The 20,009-nt window shown below is 42.4% G+C and overlaps 1 protein-coding gene and 1 long non-coding RNA gene across 5 annotated transcripts in view; one reads left to right on the forward strand and one right to left on the reverse strand.

Annotated features, from left to right (window-relative positions):
• SLC2A3 (solute carrier family 2 member 3) overlaps positions 1-20,009 on the reverse strand; it is a 94,016-nt gene that overhangs the window by 27,468 nt on the left and 46,539 nt on the right. The gene's annotated exons all lie outside the window — the stretch shown is intronic.
• LOC121022010 (uncharacterized) overlaps positions 10,192-20,009 on the forward strand; it is an 11,190-nt gene continuing 1,372 nt past the window's right edge. Inside the window, exons 1-2 of the long non-coding RNA XR_005786776.1 lie at positions 10,192-10,405; positions 10,822-10,902. This is a non-coding gene — a long non-coding RNA (uncharacterized LOC121022010). The remainder of the gene's footprint in view (positions 10,406-10,821; positions 10,903-20,009) is intronic.

Genomic DNA, 20,009 nt, shown 5'->3' on the forward strand with positions numbered 1-20,009 from the left:
AAAGAAAGAAAGAAAGAAAGAAAGAAAGAAAGAAAGAAAGAAAGAAAAAGTAATCTTTACACCCAATGTGGGGCTTGAATTCACAACCTTGAGATCAAGAGTCATATGCTCCATCAACAGAGCCAGCCAGGTGTCCCTGAACATAGTTTTAATTGTATTTATATCTTGGCTGTCTCTAAAAAGAATGTGTTAACAAACAAAAGAATAGTGGTCTGTATTTCGAAAACAAAAATACTCATTTGATGGTTAAAATTTGATATCATCTACCATTAAGATGACTAATTCCCTTTTAACTCATTCTGTAAGTACAGCATTACCCTTATACCAAAACCAGACAAAGACATTACAAAAAAGACAACTATAGACCAACATCTCTCACAAATATAGATACAAAAATGCTTAAGGATATATTAGTAAATTTAATACAAACATTAATAAAAAGAATTTTTATCTATCATGACCAATTAGGATTGATTACAGATATGCAAGGAGTGTTAATAATAATTATATTTTTATAATAATAATAATAATTAATTGAAAATCAATTAATTTAATCCATCATACCAACAGGTTAGAAATGAAAACTCCCATGGTCATGTCAATAAATGCAAAAAAAATCATTTGACCAAATCCAACAGTTTTTCATGATTTAAAAACTTTCAGTAAATTAGGAATACAGAAGAACTTCCTTAACTTGATAAAGAATGTCTACCAAAAAACCCACGACTAACAACATACTGAAATGTCGAAAAACCCAAAGCTTTCCCACTAAGATCAGAAACAAGGTAGAAATGTTCCCTCTCACTACTCCTTTGCAATATTAGCTAGAAATACTAGCTAATATAACAAGACAAGAAAAGAAAGGAAAGACCTAAAATTCTGTTTGAACATGACAGGACTGTCTATAAAGAATAAAACACTGGGCTGTCTGGGTGGCTCAGTTGGTTAAGTGTTCGACTTTGGCTCAGGTCATGATCTTGTGGTTCACTAGTTTGAGTCCTGCGTCGGGCTCTGTGCTGACAGCTCAGAGCCTGGAGCCTGCTTCAGATTCTGTGTCTCCCTCTCTCTCTGCCTTTCCCCTACTTGTACTCTGTGTCTCTCTCTCTCTCAAAAAAAAAAAAGAAAAGAAAAAAGAAAAAACATTTAAAAAAAGAACTTAATAAAACAAACAAACACAAAGAATGAAATCCTGAGATGCCTGGATAGCTCAGTTGGTTAAGCGTTTGACTCTTGACTTTGGCTCAGGTCATGATCTCACAGGTTCATGAGATGGAGTCACACACTGGGCTCTGAGCTGACAGCTCGGAGTCTGCTTGGGATTTTCTTTCTCCCTCTCTTTCTGCCCCTCTCCCACTCTTTCTCTTTCACTCTCTCAATAAGTAAATAAATAGATAGATAGATAGATAAATGAACAAATAAACTTGAAAGAAAACAAAAACTTTAGAATCAGTTTTTTGATTTCCATAAAATAACTTACTGGGACGCTGAATGGGATTGCACTGGATCCATAGTTCAAGGAGAACAAAGTTGTGTAACCGATGTTTCCTACTTGACTTCAAGACTTACTATAAAGCCACAGTAATCAAGACATTGTGGTATTGGTGAAAACAGTAGACAAACAGATCAATGGAACAAAATAGGGAGCCCAGAAAGACCCACATGAATACAGCTGACTGATTTTTTACAAAGAAACAAAGGCAACATAGTGGAGCAGAGATAGTCTCCTTCTCAACACATCATACTGGAACAAAGGTACATCGACAGGCAAAAAAAAAAAAAAAAAACCCCACAACAATCCAGTAACAGACAGATCTTACACTTTTCGCAAAATTAACTCAAAATGGATCACAAATCTAAATGTAAAACACAAAGTTAATAAACTCCCAGAAGATAACACGGGGAAAAAAACCTAGATGACCTTGGCTATGGCAATGACTTTTTAGACACAACACCAAAGGCACAATTCATGGAAACAATATTTGGTAAGTTGGACTGTGTTAAAATGGAAACTTCTGCTCTGCAAAAGACACTTTTTCAAAATGGTTATTTATTTATTTTTGAGAGAGTGAGTGTGAGTAGGCCAAGGGCAGAGAGAGAGGGAGACAGAGAATCCCAAGCAGGCTCCATGCTGTCAGGCACAGAGCTTTACATGGGGCTCAAACTCATGAACCAACCATGAGATCATGATCAGAGCCAAAACCAAGAGCTGGACGCTTAACTGACTGAGTCACCCAGGGGCCGCAGACACTTTCAAGAGAATAAGAAGACAAACCACACACTGGAAGAAAATATTTGCAAAAGCCACATCTGATAAAGGACCAATATCCAAAATATGCAAAGAACGGTTAAAATTCGACAACAACAAAAAAACAACCTGATTAAAAAATAGGCCAAAGACCTCAGCAGAAAGAAGATATACAGATGGCAAATAAGCATATGAAAAGATGCTGCACATTATATGTCATAAGAGAAATGCAAAATAAAACAACGAGATACCAGTACCACCTATTAGAAGGGCCAAAATCTGGAACACTGACAATACCAAATGCTGACGAGAATGTGGTGCAACCAGAAATCTCATACATTGCTGCTGCGATTGCAAAATGGTACAGCCACTTGGGAAGACGGGTGGTTTCTTACAAAACTAAACATACATCTACCATACAATCCGGCGATCCTGCTCCTTGGTATTTACTAAGAGGAGTTGAAAATTTATGTCCACACAAAAACATGCATACGCATGTTTACAGAAGGTTTATTCATAATTGCCCAACCTTGGAAGTAACCAAGATATCCTTGAATAGGTGAATGTATAAACAAACTGTGGTACATGCAAACAATGGAATATTATTCAGTACTAAAAAGAAATGAGCTCTTGAGCTATGGAAAGACATGGAAGTCTCTTACATGCATATTAATAAGTGAAAGAAATCTACTCCAATTTTAAAAACAGTGGCTGTGCCCATTTCATTTCCGTGTCTCTTCCTCTAACATCATTTCCATCACCCTCTCCACACTTGGTACGATACATTATTTAGAGGAGACACTAGATAAGTATTCGGGGGGATTAAATAGTTTCGTTTTGGAGACTGTGCTCTGTGGGAGTGAATGTATTGACTGGCCATGAACTCTTCATTCCACTGGTAAACCAGAATGCCACTTAAAATTTTATAATCTGTTTCTTTGCAATTTCACTAGCACAACTTGCCCTTTAAGCCCTGCCTAATCAGTCAACTAGGCTTGTTCCTTGTCGCCTCTTTAATGAAATCAAATGATTAATTTCAATTGAACAATCATTTGGTAAGAATGTCTCATGAAAAGAACAGTGAACACCATACCCCTAAATTTCTTTGAATATATACCCTTATTTGGTGCTCATGTTCTTAAAAACTTCATTTCATGCTTTTAAGTCTGCTTGTCAATACCAAGTAGTTATTTTTTTGATCAAGTATTTTTTTTAATACTTAGCAGAGATTAAAGTGATTTTACCATGCCATAACATCATGTATATCATATTTATTGTTAATAATCAATAATAATATTGTCAGGGGGCACCTGGGTGGCTCAGCCGGGTAAGTGTCCAACTCTTGATTTCAGCTCAGGTCATGATCTCACGGTTTGTGAGATCGAGCCCTGTGTCAGGCTCTGCACTGACAGTGATGGAGCCTGCTTGGGATTCTCTGTCTCTGTCTCTCTGTCCCCTGATCATACGCATTCTCACTCTCTCTCTCAAAATGAATAAATAAACATAACAAATAATATTGTCAGAATATTCTTGACACAATATCTAGACAGATAAGTAGGTCATCATAGTAGACAAAGGAAGATCTGAAGAAAAAGGAAGAACCAGGTTACTGGTTCAGGAAGGAAAGGAAGTGAGTGTCTATGTCACAATTCAAACTAAAAAATACCACTGCCTTATACAATAGCTGCCCACAAGCAGCCCCATACTAATCCCTCCCATATGCCAATCTAATTCTGAAAGATAAGCAGCATGCAAAAAAAAAATATCGGGGTTTAGATCTATAGACACTCTCTAGTGTTTTCTTAATTGGTCTTTCGGGGTTAGAGAGCAAGTGACACTCTCTCCTTGCAGAGCATCTCAGTGCTTCCCTGAAATGATCACTTACCACTAAAGCAGAAGTTCCTTCTCTGACACCTCCCTTCACTGATTACAGCTGCCTTGAGTGGGGCATAAATATCCTCCTCACTCATTAAACACCCTTTTTATTTATTTATTTCTTATTTTTAAAAAATAATGTTTATTTTTGAGAGAGACAGAGAGAGAATGCAAGTGGGTTAGGGGCAGAGAGAGAGGGAGACACAGAATCCGAAGCAGGCTCCAGGCTCTGGGCTGTCAGCACAGAGCCCGACGCGGGGCTCGAACTCACGAGCTGTGAGATCATGACTTGAGCCAAAGTCGGACGCTCAACCAACTGAGCCACCCAGGTGCCCCTTAAACACCCTTTTTAACACCTAGCAGAGACTTGGCATTATTATGTTATCCACTGTCCTTATTATCAACACTAGGAAGAATAGGTAGGAGAGACAGAGTAATCACAGCTTACTATAATTGACCAAGCAGAGGATTGGGGGTCAAAAGAGCAGAATCTGAGTCCCAGCTCTGAAACATGAACTAGAGTTTAGACATTTGAACAGGTCACATAACTTCTCTGTCTCCACTTCAGTATTTTAGTTGAAGGCCATAATACTCAGCTCATGGGATTATTGAGAGAAATGAGATAATGTGAAAGAAAAGAAAAGAAAGAAAGAAAGAGAGAAAGAAAGAAAGAAGAAAGAAAGAAAGAAAGAAAGAAAGGGTGGGAGGGGGGAGGGAGAGAGAGAGAGAAAGAAAGAAAGAAAGAAAGAAAGAAAGAAAGAAAGAAAGAAAAGAAAAGAAAAGAAAAGAAAAAAGAAAAGAAAAAACCCTCAAACTCTAAAGCTCTGGCAAATATATACATTCATTCATTCAGTCAATCATTTATGCAGTTTCCCTCAACTGTTCTTTGCCAACTACACGCTAGGCACAGTTCTAGGTGCAGGTAATACAAATGTCACTAAGACAAGTCCCTACCCTCAAAGTCCATACCCTAACCTTAAATTTCAATATGGAAGGCATATGTGATGGTTAATTTTTTAAAACGATTTTATTTATATATTTATTTTAGTGTATTTATTTTTGAGACAGAGCATGCACACGTACGTACACGCATGGGTTGGGGAGAAGCAGAGAGAGAGAGGGAGAGAGAGAGAATCCCAAGCGGGCTCCACACTGATGGTGTGCCCCTTTAAGATTTTATTTTTAACTAATCTCTACACCCAACATGGGGCTCGAACTTACAACCCTGAGATCAAGAGCTGCATGCTCGAGGCGCCTGGGTGGCTCAGTTGGTTAAGCATCCAGCCCTTGATCTTGGCTTAGTTCATGATCTCACAGTTCATGAGTTCAAGCCCCACGTGGGACTCTGCACTGTCAGTGCTTGGGAATCTCTCTCTCCCTCTCTTCCCTCTCTCTCTGTCCCTTCTGCAAAAAAAAAAAAAAAAAAAAGAGTCGCATGCTCTACTGACTGAACCACCCAGGTACCCCTGTGATGGTTAATTTTATATGTCAACTTGCCTGGGCCACAGTGCCTAGAATTTGGTCAAATATTATTCTAGATGTTTCTCTGGGGGAGTTTTCAAGTGAGATTTACATTTAAATTGGGGGACTTTGAATGAAGCAGATTGCCCTCCATAATGTTGGTGGACTTCATCCAATCAGTTGAAGGCTTGAAGAAAACAAAGACTGGGGCGCCTGGGTGGCGCAGTCGGTTAAGCGACCGACTTCAGCCAGGTCACGATCTCGCGGTCCGTGAGTTCGAGCCCCGCGTCAGGCTCTGGGCTGATGGCTCAGAGCCTGGAGCCTGTTTCCGATTCTGTGTCTCCCTCTCTCTCTCTGCCCCTCCCCCATTCATGCTCTGTCTCTCTCTGTCCCAAAAATAAATAAACGTTGAAAAAAAAAGAGAACAAAGACTAATATCCCCTGCTCCGCCTCCAAGCAAGAAAGAATTCTGCAGGTGATGGCCTTTAGAGAGTCTCCAACCTGCCAGCCCACCCTGCTTGGACTTGCCAGCCTCCATAAGTAAATTCCTTAACACAAAAATCTTTTTCTATATATACACATCCTATTGGTTCTGTTTCTCTGCAGGGCACTGACAAATTTTGTTACCAAGAAATCGAATGCTGCTATAGCAGATACCTAAAAACCTAGAAGTGGCTTTGGAGCTGAGTAATGGGTAGAGGCTGGAAGCATTTGGAGGTACATACTAGTAAAAGCTGAGATTGTCTTGAAGAAATTATTGCTAGGAATATGAATGGGAAAGGTGATTCTGGTGAGGTCTCAGACGAAAATGAGGAACATGTTATCGGAAACTGGAAGAAAGTTGGTCCTTGTTGTGAAGTGGCAAAGAACTTGGAGGAATTGTGTTCTAGTGTTTTGTGGAAAGGAGAACTTGTTTGTAATGAAATAGGATATCTAGTTGAGGAGATTTCTAAGTACAGTGTAAAAAGTATGACTTGGTTTCTCGTTGCTGCCGATAGTAACACAGGAGAAGAGAGAGATACATTGAAAGAGGAACCGTCAAGCAAAAAGGAACCAGAAGATGAAGATTTGGAAAATTCTTAGCTTATCCATATTACAGAACAAGAATGCTTGCTCTGGAGAGGACACCAAGGGTATGGCTGAAAGTTCACTTGATACAGAGATCATGAGCACAACGCATGGCTTTAATCTGCCACCTTAGCAGAATCTAGGAATGGAAATGGTGTTATGTCAGTAGACACACGGCCAGCTTGGACTATGGGCACAGAGAGAAGATAAAATGAAGGAAGGTGAAGCCTGCTACGATTCTACAGGACGGGAACAGAACTATCATCATGTGCTGTCTTTCAATAAGAGGTAAGAATGACACTGAAGTTGATTCAGAGATCAGCAGGGTTGCCTCTCCTACCACAGGCCAGAGCACAAGGGCCCTCAAGGAAAGGCTGTCACCTCAGGGGGCCCCGAGGGCAGAGTACTCAGCCAAGGAGGGTTATCTTGAGACTTAAATCTAATGAAACAGATTTCTTGGCTAGGACACCAAAAGCACAGGCAACAAAAGTAAAAAAAAAAGGCAAATGTGTCTCCATCAACCTTAAAAACCTTTGTTCATCAAAGGATACAATGAACAAGGTGAAAAGGCAACCTATGGAACCAAAGAAAATTTTGCAAATCATATATCAGATAAGGGGTTAATATTCAGAATATATGAACAGCTTAACAACAAAATAATTCAAATAACCTGATCAAAAATGGGCAAAGGATTTGAACAGACATTTTTCCAAACATGATATACCGGTGACCAACAGGCACGTGAAAAGATGCTCAACATCGATAATCATCAGAGAAATGCAGATCAAGACAACAATGAGAAATCTCTTCATGCCCGTTACAATGGCCATTATCAAAAACAACAACGACAGAAAATAACAAGTGTTGGTGAGGGCATGAAGAAATTGATACTCTTGGGCACTGTTGGTTGAATTGTAGAGTAGTACCATTGTCATGGAGAACAGCATAGTGGTTCCTCAAAAAAATTAAAAATAGAACTACCCTATGATCCAGCAGGCTCCCTTCTAGGTATATGTCCAAAAGAATGGAAAGCAAAGTCTTAAACAGAAATATCTGCACATTCATGTAGCACACCCAGGACTATTCACTATCGCCAAAGGTGGAAGCAATCCAAGTGTCCATCAAGAGATGAACAGATAAATATCCAAGGAATATATATATATCCAAGGGAATATTATTCATCCTCAAAAAGGAAGGAAATCCTGTCACATCTTACATGAATTGACCTTGAGGCCATAATGCTAAGTGAAATAAACCAGTCATAAAAAGATAAACACTGTAGGATTCTACTTACAGGAGGTATCTAAAGTAATCACAGTCAGGGGCGCCTGGGTGCCTCAGTTGGTTGAGTGTCCATCTGACTCTTGATTTCGGCTCAGGTCATGATCCCAGGGTTGTGGGATCGGGTCCCGTGTTGGGCTCTGCGCTGACCGTGCTGAGCTTGCTTGGGATTCTCTCTCTCCCTCTCTCTCTGCCCCTCCCCCGACTCTCTCTCTCAAAATAAATAAACATTAAAAAAAAATAAAAACCTTAACAATCTCTTTAAAGGCCCTGTCTCGGGGCGCCTGGGTGGCGCAGTCGGTTAAGCGGCCGACTTCAGCCAGGTCACGATCTCGCGGTCCGTGAGTTCGAGCCCCGCGTCGGGCTCTGGGCTGATGGCTCAGAGCCTGGAGCCTGTTTCTGATTCTGTGTCTCTCTCTCTCTCTGCCCCTCCCCCGTTCATGCTCTGTCTCTCTCTGTCCCAAAAAAATAAATAAACTTAAAAAAAAAAAAAAATTTAAAGGCCCTGTCTCCAACTACAGTTACATTCTAAGGTACTAGAGGCTGAGCATTGAGCCCGACTGAGATTCTCTCTTGCTCTGTGTCTCTGCCCCTCTCCCCCAATCGCGCATGCTCTCTCTCTAAAATAATAAACAAATAAATAAACAAAGTAGTCACACTCATGGAAACAGACAGTCGAATGGTTACCTGGAGTTGGAGGGAAAGAGTAAAGGGGAGTTATCCTTTAATGAGTATAAAGTGTTTGCAAGATGAAAAGTTCTGGATATCTGTTTCATAACAATGTGAATACAGTTAACACGTCTGAACTGTACACTTATGGATGGTTAAGATGGTAAAAAACCTTTTTAATGTTTATTTTTGAGAGAGAGAGCACATGTGCATGTGCAAGCGTGAGCAGGAGAGGGGCAGAGAGAGGGGAAAAGAGGATCTGAAGCAGGCTTCAGAGAGCCCGATGCGGCCTCGAACTCACGGACTGTGAGATCATGACCTGAGCCAAAGTCAGACGCTTAACCAACTGAGCCATCCAGGTGCTCTAAGATGGTAAATTTTGTGTTATGTGCTTTTAACCACAATAAGAGAGAAAGAAGAAAGAAAGAAAGAAAGAAAGAAAGAAAGAAAGAAAGAAAGAAAGAAAGAAAGAAAGAAAGAAAGAAAAAAGAGAGGGAGGAAAGAAGGAAGGAAGGAAGGAAGGAAGGAAGGAAGAAAGAACTAATGGGGTTTACCTTGCTAGATTTTAGATTTGTTTGGTAACTCGTCAGCCCTTTTTTCTTTCCAGTTTCTCCCTTTTGGAAACAGAGTGTGCGTCTTACGCCTGTCCCACTACTGTATTTTGGAGGCACGTAACTTGTTTGCTTTCACAGGTTCATAGCTGGAGAGAAATGCTCCCTTAGGATGAATCATACCTCCAGTCTCACCCATATCTGATCCAGATGATACTCAGGTGAGACTCTGCATGTAGACCAGATGCTAGAATTGGATAAGAAAGACTTTTGAGGCTCCTGGGATGGAAATGAATGTATTTTGCTTGTGAGAAGGACATAAATCTGGGGGTGGGGCAGAGGGTGGGTGTTATGGATTGAACTGTGCCTTCCTAAAATGTGTATGTTGAAGCCCTAACCTATAATACCTTAGAGTGTAAGTATAGCTGGAGACAGGACCTTTAAAGAGGTTACTAATTATTTTTAATGTTTATTTATTTTGAGAGAGAGAGGGGGGGAGAGAGAGAGAGTGGGGGAGGGGCAAAAAGGGTTAGAGAGGATCCCAAGCAGGCTCAGCACTGTCAGTGCAGAGCCTGATGCGGGGCTCGATCTCCCAAACTACGAGATCATGACCTGAGTGGAGATCAAGAGTCGACGCATAACTGGCTGAGCCATGCAGAAGCCCTGAAGTTATTAAGTTAAAAAAATTTTTCTTTAATGTTTAATTTGGAGAGAGAGAGAGGAGCAGAGAGAGAGGGAGGTGCAGAATCCTAAGCAGGCTCCAAGCTCTGAGCTGTCCACACAGAGCCCAACGTGGGGCGCGAACTCACAAACTGCGAGATCATGACCTGAGCCAAAGCCGGATGCCCAACCGACTGAGCCACCCAGGCGCCCCAGAAGTTATTAAGTTTAAACGAGGTCATAAAGTTTAAATGAGGTCATAAGAATGGGGCCCTAATCCCAAATCACTGGTGTCCTTGTAGAAAATGAAAGAGACGCTGGGGATGTACGCACAGAGAAAAGGCTATGTGAGAACGCCATGAGACGGCAGTCTACCGCAAGGAAAGAGGTCTTATGAGAAACCAACCCTGCCGGCACCCTGCCCTTGGACTTGCAGCCCCCAGAACTGTGAGAACGCAAATTTCTGTTATTTAATACAACCCAGTCTGTGGTATTTTGTTATAGCAGCAGGCTAATGCGGCAGATAACAAGCAAACAAGTAAATATATAATGTCAGGGAATGATAGGGGAGCACTTTGAAGAACAGTGGAGCAAGGTAAGATAATAAAGAATTGGGGGGTATATAACAATGGGGGAGTTAGGATTGATCTTAGCAGAGATGGCACCTGAACAGAAATCTGAGTGTCAGCAGAGAGCAGGTCTAGGGAGCATTTTCGAGAACAGCATTTCAAACAGAAGGCAATTGAAGTACAAAGACGCCAACAGGAGGGGAAGATGTGTGCTTGGCGTGGGGCCAAAAGCCTGCTCTGCAGGAGTGTTGTGAGCCAGGAGCAAAGAGGGAGGAGAAATGATGTTGGAGGGTTAAGCAGGATTCTGATCATCTAGGCCATTGTAAGCCATGGCAAGGATTCGGGATTCTATTTTAGAGGTGACAGAAAGCCAGGAAGCTACCGGGCCATTTTAGGTTGTAAGGCAAACCAGTGACATTAGTTGATTTATGTTTTCCAAAAGGTCTTTGCTGTCCAATAGAGAAGACGCTGGAGGAGAGCAAGTGTGGAAACACAGAGACCAATTAGGAAGCTGCTGGTCCAGGTAAGAAATGATGGCGACGTGAACTTGGTAGGACCTGAATGAGAGTAGTAGTAGTGGAAGCAGTAAGTGGTTGGATTCGAAAAGATATTTTCAATATAGAACCTATAGGGTTAACCGAGAGTCTAGATGGTGGGTGCGAGCGAAGAAAAGAAGGAGTAGAAAATGATCCTCAGGGTTTTGGTCTGAGCAGCTGCAGGCCTTGGGTTGCTATTTACTTCAATTAGGAAAGCAGAGAGAGGAGCAGGTTTGAGGGGTCAAATCAACAATTTTGTTGTGGGGGCACCCAGGTGACTCGACCGGTTAAGTGTCGGACTCTCGGTTTGGACTCAGGTCATGATCTCACGGTTTCGTGAGTTCAAGCCCCGTGTGGGGCACTGTGCTGACAGTGCAGAGCCTGCTTGGGATTCTCTCTCTCTGCCCCTCCCTACCAACACTGTCTCTGTCTCTCTCCAAATAAATAAACTTACAAAATTTAAAAAAAAAAAAAAAAAAAAAACCAAGAGTTTTGTTTTAGACATGTGAATACTTTAGGATCTGTGCTAACAATAGGACACTCACCTCCTCTTCCATCCTTAGATTCTGTGATTCTAAAGATGCAAAGGATTTGGTTTCTGTCTTCAAGGTCTCATGGAAGGGGATGAAGAGAAACATATAAACCAGTGCTCGGGGGTTTTATTATTCTTATTATTAGTACTTTATTTTAGGGAGAGCAAATTTAAATTTGCAGATAAACAGAGCAGAAGGTACAGAGGGTTCCCATATACCATCCCGACTTTCCTATTATTAACATCTTACATTAGTGGGGTATATTTGTACAACTGATGAACCTACCTTGACACATCAGAGTCACCCAAAGTCCACACTTTACACGGGGGTTCACTCTGGGTCTTGTGCGTTTTGTGGGCTTGGACAAACATGTAATGACATGTATCCGTCGTTACAGTATCATTGTGAATAGTTTCACTGCCCTAAAACACCTGTGTTCTGCCTATTCATCCCTCCTCCCCTCAACACCCCATCCCCTGGCAACCAGGGTTTTGACCGCTTCCATAGTAGTGCCTTTTGTAGAATGTCATACATAGGTATTCCTCGGTGAGGTTGCAGGTTTGGTTCCAGACCACTGCAATAAAGCAAATATCATAATAAATCAAGTCAAGTGATTTTTTTTTTTTTTTTGGTTTCCCAGGGCACAAAAAGTTATATGTACACTATACTACAGTCTATCGAATGTGCAATAACACTGTGTCTGATAAAAAAAAAAAAACAACAATGTACATACATTAATTTAAAGTATTTTATTGCTTGGGCTCCTGGGTGGCTCAGTCAGTTGAGCAATCGACTTTGGCTCATGTCATGGTCTTGCGGTTCATGAGTTCAGGCCCCGCGTCGGGCTCTGTGCTGACAGAGCACATAATAAAAGCATTAAAAAATTATCTTATTGCTTAAACATGCTGACCATTATGTGAGCTTTCAGCAAGTGGCAATCTTTTTGTTGATGGAGAGTGTTGCCTTGATGTTGATGACTGATGACTGATCAGGGTGGTGGTTGCTAAGGAATGGAGTGATAGTGGCAACTTCTTCTTCTTCTTCCTCTTCTTCTTCTTCTTCTTCTTTTTTTCTTCTTAAGTAAGTTGTAGGCCCAACGTGGGCCTTGAGCTTAAAAACCCCAGATCAAGAGTTGCATGCTCTAGTAACTGTATCAGCTGGGCACCCGTGGCAATTTCTTTAAAATTTTTTTTAATGTTTGTCTATTATTGAGAGACAGAGAGACACAGAGAGTGAGCAGGGGAGGGGCAGAGAGAGGGGGAAACACAGAATCCGAAGCAGGTTCCGGGCTCTGAGCTGTCAGCACAGAGCCCCACGCAGGGCTTGAACTCACAAACTGCGAGATCATCACCTGAGCCGAACTCGGTTGCTTAACCAACTGAGCCACCCAGGCGCCCCCCATGCCCCATGGCAATTTCTTAAAATAAGAAAACAGTGAAGTTGGCCCCATTGATTGACTCCTTTCACAAATGATTACTCTGTAGCATGTGATGCCGTTTGATAACATTTCACCCACAGTACAACTTCTTGCAAAATTGGAAGCAGTCCTCTCACACCCTGCTGCTGCTCTATCAGCTAAGATATATGTAATGTTCGAAATCGGTTGGGGTCATTTCGACAGGCTTCACAGCGTCTTCAACAGGAGTAGATGCCATCTCGAGAAACCACTTGCTTTGCTCATCCGCGAGAGGCGATTCCTCATCTGTTCAAGGTTTATCTTGAGATTCCAGCAACTCGGTCGCAGCTTCAGGCTCCACTTCCGATTGTAGTTCTCTTGCTGTTTCTACCACATCTGCAGGTCCTTCTCCACCGAGGGCTTGAACTTCTCAAAGTCATCAAAGAGATTTGGAATCACCATCTTCCAAACTCCTGTTCACGTTGATACTTCAACCCTTTCCCACGAATCACAGATGTTCTTAATGGCATCTAAAATGGTAAATCCCTTCCAGAAGGTTTTCAATTTACTTTGCCAAGATCTATCAGAGGAATCACTGTCTATGCTAGCTAAAGCCTCATGAAATGTATTTCTTTTTTCTTTTACTTTTTTTAACGTTTATTCATTTTTGAAAGACAGAGAGAGACAGAGCACAGGCAGGGGTGGGGTGGAGAGAGAGGGGGACACAGAATCTGAAGCAGGCTCCAGGCTCTGAGCTGCCAGCACAGAGCCTGACGCGGGGCTCGAACCCAAAAACCATGAGATCATGACCTGAGCCGAAGTCGGACGCTTAACCGACTGAGCCACCCAGGTGCCCCACAAAGTGTATTTCTTAAATAAGACTTGAAGTAGACTTATTCTTCGATCCGCACCCTGCACAATGGCTGTTAGCAGGCGTGAAAACAGCAGGAATCTCGTCGGACATCTCCATCGGAGCTCCTGGGTGACCGGGTGCGTTGTCAATGAGCAGTCATGTTTGGAAAGAAGACTTTTCTTCTGAGCAGTAGGTCTCAGCGGTGGGTAAAATATTCAGCAAACCATGTCGTAAACAGATGTGCTGTCGTCCAGGCTTTGCTCTTCCAGTTACAGAGCACAGGCAGAGTCGAGTTAGCAGAATTCTTGAGGCCCTGGGACTTCCGGAACGTGCACGAGCACTGGCTTCAGCTTAGTCACCAGCCGCATTACCCCTTGCAAGAGAGTCAGCCTGTCCTCTGAAACTTCGAGGCCAGGCACCGACTTCTCCTCTGTAGCTATGAAAGTCCTAGGTGGCGTCTTCTCTCCGTAGAAGGCCGTCTGTCTACACGGAAGATCGGTTGGCTGTTTAGCGTGGCCGCCTTCATTAATTATCCGAGCTAGATCTTCTGGACAAGTTGCTGCAGCTTCTACGTTAGCACTTGCTGCCTCACCGTGCACTTTTATGTTATAGAGGTGACTTCTTCCCCTAAACCCCCTGAACCAACCTCTGCCGGCTTCACACTCTTCTTCTGCGGCTTCCTCGTCTCTCTCAGCCTTCATCGGATTTTTATTTTATTTTTAAAATAAAGTTTATTTATTTACTTTGAGGGAAAGGGGAAGAGAGAGTGGGAGAGGGGCAGACAGAGGGAGAGAGGGAGAATCCCAAGCAGGCCGGCACAGCCTGACGCGGGGCTCAAACCCACAAACTGTGAGATCGTGACCTGAGGCAAAACCAAGAGTCGGAGGCTTAACCAACTGAGCCACCCAGGTGCCCCTCAGCTTCATAGAATTGAAAAGACTTAGAGCCTTGCTCGGGGTTAGACTTTGGCTCAAGGAATGTTGTGGCTGCTTTGATCATCTATCCAGACCAGTGAAATGTTTTCCACATAAGTAATTAGGCTGTTTCATTTTCTCATCATTTCTGTGTTCACTGGCATAGTGCTTTCATTTCCTTCATAAGTTTTCCTTTGCACTCGTAACTTGACTAACGGGTACAAGAGACCCGGCTTTCACACTCGCTGGGTTTTTGACATGCCTTCCTCACTAACCATAATCATTTCTAGCTTTTTTTTCCGTAATTTTTTTAATGTACATTTATTTTTGAGACAGAGAGAAACAGAGTGTGAGTGGGGAAGGGGCAGAGAGAGAGGGAGACACAGATTCGGAAGCAGGCTCCGAGCTGTCAGCACAGAGCCCGATGCAAGGCTTGAACCCACGAACCATGAGATCACAACCTGAGCCGAAGTCAGATGCTTAACCGACTGAGCCACCCAGTCACCCCATGATAGCTCATTTCTTTATCTCTTCTTCTATAGGTCATATCTTTTTTTAGCCCTGTATAATATTCCATTGGATGCACCACAGCTTGTTATCTGTTTACCTACTGAAGGGCATCTTGGTTGCTTCCAAGTTTTGGCAATTATAAACAAAGCTGCTATAAACATTCATGCACAAGTTTGTGTGTGGATGTAGACTTTATTTCCAAATTTGAATTTAAATTCTAGTTAGTTAACATAGAGTATAATACTGGTTTCCGTTGCAGAATTTAGTGATTCATCACTTACATACAACACCCAGGGCTCATGACAACAAGTGCCCTCCTTCATGCCCATCCCTACTTAGCCCATCCCCCCTCTAACTCCCCTCCAACAACCCTCAGTTCTCTATCAAGTGGATGTAGATTTTCAATTCATTTGGGTAAATACCAAGGAGTGTGACTGCTGGATCATAAGCAAGTATTTTAAATGTCAACTTCTGTACAATCGCTAATAGAAAACATAGACTTCTGCTTGCAAGAAGCAAAGAGCTTTGTTTAAGTTCCTTAAGTTTACTCTGGCAGTGCTCTAAAACCATAAATGTCTTTTGTTCTCTTTGTGGCTATTAGTCTGACACTATCACCAGGATACCCCTGCCTGGCTCATTTACAGGAAGACAGCTACTAAACACTGATAAGTGAAGTGTTCACACTGACTCATATCCACCCTTTGAAAAAACCATAACCAAGGGCCAATCTGTGGATGGCGTAAGGAGCAATGCCACTACAGTTCGATGCAGTGTTTCATAATTAAGGTCTGCCTTCTTTCAGCAGGACACTTACTTCCCCAACTTTGGTGGCCCTCCTGCCCAGCACAGGCCAGGTCCTCAGGGAAAAAAAAAAAAAAAATCCATCAAGTTCTCTAGGAGGAAAAAGGCTGTTTGAAGCTCTGGGGTGGCATTTATTAATATGGGGTTCTGAGATGGACACAATCCCCCTGAAAGTCAATGCAAAAGTTGCATTTCAGTGTACTTTTCTGACCATAAGCTCTTATGACAGTCTCAAAAAGGGAGTACAAGACCCAGAAAACAGGCGAAGGAGCTGCCAAGCATTGGCTATGGTAGGAAGGGGGAGGGGAGGCATCTGGGGGTTTCTGGGTCATCGGTGGAATTGCAGTGTGGAAACCGCAGGCATCGTCTGCTTTCAAGTTAGTTCCCCTCCCACTCCGAGATGGTCTGAGCTCCAGGTGGGATCACAAAGAACAAGCTCTTTTTCAAGCCAGAGGCTCTAATTCCCTCCTAGCAGGGGGGAGGTTAAGAGAAAGCAGTCACAGCGCCATTTATTATTAGGGTACTTGAGCGAGAAGTATGACCAACCCTCCTAACAGGACAGACATAGTGGGAAGAGACTAAAAAACCTCCACCTTCACTCCTCCAAACAGCCACGCATTTTAGCTTTGGCCTTCAGCAACTCATCACGGAAGAGATGTGTGAGGCACTGGGGGCTTGAGCTAAACTGAGAACCGTGGATTCTCCTTATCAGAACTGTCCATACTCAACAAATTTCATCCAGTGTTTATGATGTGCCAGGCAGTGTTCTAGCCATTGTACTTACAATAATTTTATGTCTCCCATACGTGCTTCATTTACAAGTGCCATGCAATCTTTCTAGGCAGTGAAAAATCAGCTTCCCTAATTTACACATCTTCTTTTCAAATGGCTGAGGCCACCGGCCTTCTTGTGTTCAGCCCCGAATTGAAGCAGAAGTCACTGGAATATTTGGATGAGGCGGGCCCAGAAACCCAAGAATTTCTTCTCGGCGGTGCTACCCCGTAGGTTAGCCCCGCCTGCTTGCGTTTTGAGGCTACGTAAGTAAGCTGGTGCAGACGTGCTTTGTAGACCGTCGGCCAAATCTCCTAAGCGACCAGTTCCATCACTCAAGGGTGACCAAAGGTTCCTGTCGTTTTTTTTTACTCTTCTGCTTCTCCCCTCCTCCCACGGAATGTATTTTCGTGCTGATGCTACCAGGGATGCAGGCAATATCTTTAGCTCCCTTTTTTGGCTGTTTTTCATCCTTTCTGGTTCTTCCCTGTTTGACACGAATCTGTACAATCTCCTGGGTGTGTAAAACCCGAGTTCTTCTTGAATGGTTGGATGTGAACTTATTGCATGATTATGTACCTATTTTAAAAATGTGTGGGAAAAAAATGTGACTTTGATAGCCTGTCCCTACGATCCTGTAACCGTATAAATGTTCAAATGTGGGAGAGTTACTCTGATTAAAATCACAATCTCAATTCTTTAAATATTAGGTTCCAGGTGGGCTTTTTAAATCCAGTTTAATTCCGGTTACATATAAATGGGTATTTTCAGATAGTTGGAAATAAACAAGTTTACACACGTTTTTGCAAAATTAAAGGAAAAAGGTAGTCCATTAAATTCATGCCCTTGTTCAGTGGTCCTTTAAGGGTTCGGGGCCTTCTATTGATATTCTTTGGCTTTCTCCCTCTTAATACTATTAGAAGGAAGAGGTATCAATTAGTTAACTAATTAATACTATACTAAGAATAAGGAAGAAAGACAAATGGCCTGGAAAATCCATGATGGGATATAGGTCAGGGCTAATTCATCTATTTGTTCATACGGATCTGTAGGTTGCCAGGCCCAGTTTTAGATACTAAGGGTATTGTGGTCAAGGTGGTAGGAGAACTCCATTCTCTGCTTGCATGGAGCTTAAATGTGTATTGGGGTTATGCACACATTTTTACTTTTTTTTTTTTTTTATTTGGTTGACAAATTAGCTTTAATATGATTTAGTACATTTTTACTTTTTATTTCTGCTTTAAAAATTTCTTTCTTTTCTTTCTTTAGGCTTTTAATGCTTGTTTTTTGAGAGACAGAGAGAGTGTGAGTGGGGAGGGCCAGAGAGAGGGACGGAGAGAACCAGAGAGAACCCCAAGCAAGCTCCACACTGTCAGCACAGAGCCCTATGTGGGGCTGGAACCCATGAACCGTGAGATCATGACCTGAGCTGAAGTCGGACGCCCAACCGACTAAGCCAGCCAGATGCCCCTAAAAAATTATTTTAAAACAACAGTAGCTAAGACCATGGATTCTGGGGCCAGACATCTTGGGTTTGAACTCTAGCTCTGCTACTTACATGGTATGATCTTGGGAAAGTCAGTTAGCTTCACTGTGCTTCTATTTCCTCATATGTAAAATGAAGGCAATAATAGTCTACTTCTCAAGATTGGTTATGAGGATTAGATTAAATCAGTCACACACAACAGTGCCCAGTATATACTGTCATGTAAGCATCCACAAAGAAAAGAAAAAAGAAACAGACATTATCTACTTAAGAGTTGAACATATATATGCTCAGAGATAAAGAAATTACTGCAAATCACAAATGAAAGTCTAGATCTTCATTACTTTTAAGAACCTATACAGTTCCAGGGCGCCTTGGGTGACTCAGTCAGTTAAGCATCCGACTTCGGCTCAGGTCATGATCTCGCAGCTCATGGGTTTGAGCCCCGCGTCGGGCTCTGTGCTGACAGCTCAGAGCCTGGAGCCTGCTTCCGATTCTGGGTCTCCCTCTCTTTCTGCCCCTCCCCTGCTCGCACTCTCTCTCCCTCTCTCTCTCTCTCTCTCTCTCTAAGGATAAAAAAACATTAAAAAAAAATACAGGTATGCATATTAAAAAAAAAAGAACCTAAATACTTTCCAAAGATTCTCTAATTACATGTGAGAAGCTCACAAATTTTCTTCTCTGCAGTAATTGAAGCTGTATTTATTGAGTGCCAGGTTCTTACCATGTTACTTCGTTTACAATTCACAATAGCTTAAATTTAGTGTTACCATCCTGATTTCCCGTGAGAAATCTAGAAGTAATTTGCTTAAGGACCACAGTTCGGGGCAAAGCTAATTGTCTGACTGTACTTCTACACTATATTGCTGTATGTTACAAGAAAGATACAGTCCATGTAGGTTTACAGCAAAGTATCTGGGATAGCCAGTGTTTCCCCATCCCCACCCCCATCTCTTTCCTCCTAGACATAGAGCTTGTTCTTGATCCCTTCTTAAGCCGCTGGTCATAAACAGGAAGCATGGCTGGGGTGCAATAAATCTGGAGGCTGACGATATGTGGTTATTCAAGAGTTGTGGGAAAAGGGAGCCATCCCCCCTTAGTGGTGCAGTAAGGGTCTTTATTCTCAGGCTATCGCAAGAAGATCCTCATAGATGCAGGGGAGATGAGGAGAGCGGGGAAAGGAGGCGACGTGAGGGACAGAAAGCTCCTGTTCCTCATCAGCGTTGGCTCTGACAACAGAAAATACCAAAGGGCAAAAAGGCAGCATGTCCTTCAGGAGTGATGGATTTGGGGAGCTGGTCCTTGTACCACCTATAAAGCAAGAATACTTTTGACATTTTTCCATGCTTGGAAAAAATGAAAAAGAATGATGTTTTGTGACTTGTAAAAATCACATGAAATTCAGGGGCATTTGGCTGGCTCAGTTGGTGGAGCGTGTGACTCTTGATCTCGGTGTCATGAGTCCGAGCCCCATGTTGGCCATAGAGATCACTGTAAAACAATTATATGAAATTCAAATTCCAGCATCCATAAGTAAAGTTTTGCGGGTACACAGCCACACTCATTCATTTACATATTGTCAGTGGCTGCTTTGGCACTACAGTGTCAGAGGTGAATAGTTATGACAGGGACCACGGGGCCCCAGCAAGCCTAAAATATTTAGGATCTGACCCTTTAGGTCAAACTTGCCAGCTCCTGAGTTAGACAATGGAGGAATCAAGTGAAATAGTTCCTAAGTCGGGAGAATCCAGGGTTACATAGGTCCAGGTCAGGGGAAGGAGTGCAAAGGGCAGTACAGCTGGATTAGAGTAAGGGGAGAATAGAATACAG

The sequence above is a fragment of the Herpailurus yagouaroundi genome, unplaced genomic scaffold (assembly GCF_014898765.1).
Source record: "Herpailurus yagouaroundi ecotype Mexico unplaced genomic scaffold, PumYag 355, whole genome shotgun sequence".
Lineage (NCBI taxonomy): Eukaryota > Metazoa > Chordata > Mammalia > Carnivora > Felidae > Herpailurus > Herpailurus yagouaroundi.